Source organism: Neophocaena asiaeorientalis, unplaced genomic scaffold (genome assembly GCF_003031525.2).
Source record: "Neophocaena asiaeorientalis asiaeorientalis breed wild unplaced genomic scaffold, Neophocaena_asiaeorientalis_V1.1 scaffold202, whole genome shotgun sequence".
NCBI classification, from domain to species: Eukaryota; Metazoa; Chordata; class Mammalia; order Artiodactyla; family Phocoenidae; genus Neophocaena; species Neophocaena asiaeorientalis.
In genome coordinates, this window is record NW_020172627.1 from 1,732,846 (window position 1) to 1,734,540 (window position 1,695).

Genomic DNA, 1,695 nt, shown 5'->3' on the forward strand with positions numbered 1-1,695 from the left:
CTAACACCATAGACAAAAATAAACTCAGAATGGATTAAAGACCTAAATGTAAGGCCAGACATCATCAAACTCTTAGAGGAAAATATAGGCAGAACACTCTATGACATAAGTCACAGCAAGATCCTTTTTGACCCACCTCCTAGAGAAATGGAAACAACAAACAAATGGGACCTAATGAAGCTTCAAAGCTTTTGCATAGCAAAGGAAACCATAAACAAGACCAAAAGACAACCCTCAGAATGGGAGAAAATATTTGCCAATGAAGCAACTGACAAAGGATTAATCTCCAAAATATACAAGCAGCTTATGCAGCTCAATAACAAAAAAACAAACAACCCAATCCAAATATGGGCAGAAGACCTAAATAGACATTTCTCCAAAGAAGTTATACAGATTGCCAATAAACACATGAAAGAATGCTCAACATCATTAATCATTAGAGAAATGCAAATCAGAACTACAATGAGATACCATCTCACAGCAGTCAGAATGACCATCATCAAAAAATCTACAAACACTAAATGCTGGACAGGGTGTGGAGAAAAGGGAACCCTCTTGCATTGTTGGTGGGAATGTTAATTGATAAAGATACTATGGAGAACAGTATGGAGGTTCCTTAAAAAACTACAAATAGAACTACCATATGACCCAGCAATCCCACTACTGGGCATATACCCTGAGAAAACTATAATTCAAAAACAGTCATGTACCAAAATGTTCATTGCAGGTCTATTTACAATAGCCAGGACATGGAAGCAACCTAAGTGTCCATCATCAGATGAATGGATAAAGAAGATGTGGCACATATATACAATGGAATATTACTCAGCCATAAAAAGTAATGAAACTGAGTTATTTGTAGTGAGGTGGATGGACCTAGAGACTGTCATACAGAGTGAAGTAAGTCAGAAAGAGAAAAACAAATACCATATGCTCACACATATATATATGGAATCTAAAAAAAAAAAGAAGAAAGAATGTCAGAAGAACCTAGGGGCAAGACGGGAATAAAAATGCAGAGTACTAGAGAATGGACTTGAGGATATGAGGAGGGGGCAGGGTAAGCTGGGACAAAGTGATAGAGTGGCATGTACATATATACACTACCAAACATAAAATAGATAGCTAGTGGGAAGCAGCCTCATAGCATAGGGAGATCAGCTCTCAGCTCGGTGCTTTATGACCACCTAGAGGGGTGGGATAGGGAGGGTGGGAGGGAGGGAGATGCAAGAGGGAAGAGATATGGGGACATATGTATATCTGATTCACTTTTGTTATTAAGCAGAAACTAACACACCATTGTAAAGCAATTATACTCCAATAAAGATGTTTAAAATAAAAAGAAAAACTGGATTATTTTTCTTTTTATTGTTGTAATAGTTACTTATGTATTCTAAATACAAATCCCTTGTTAGATATATGCAAAAATGTTCTCCCATTTTGTGGGCTGTCTTTTCACTCTCGTTTCTTTTGAAACACAAACCTTTTAAATTTTTATTTAGTCCAACTTCCGTATTTTTTCTTTTACCATTTTTACTTTTATTGCCATAGCTAAGAATCTCTTACCAAGTCCAAGGTCATGAAGAATTTTTTAATTTTATTTTTTATTGTGGTAAATTATGCATAACATAAATTTTTGCATTTTAACCAAGTGGACTTTTCAGTGGCATTAAGTACATTTACATTGTTGTTCAA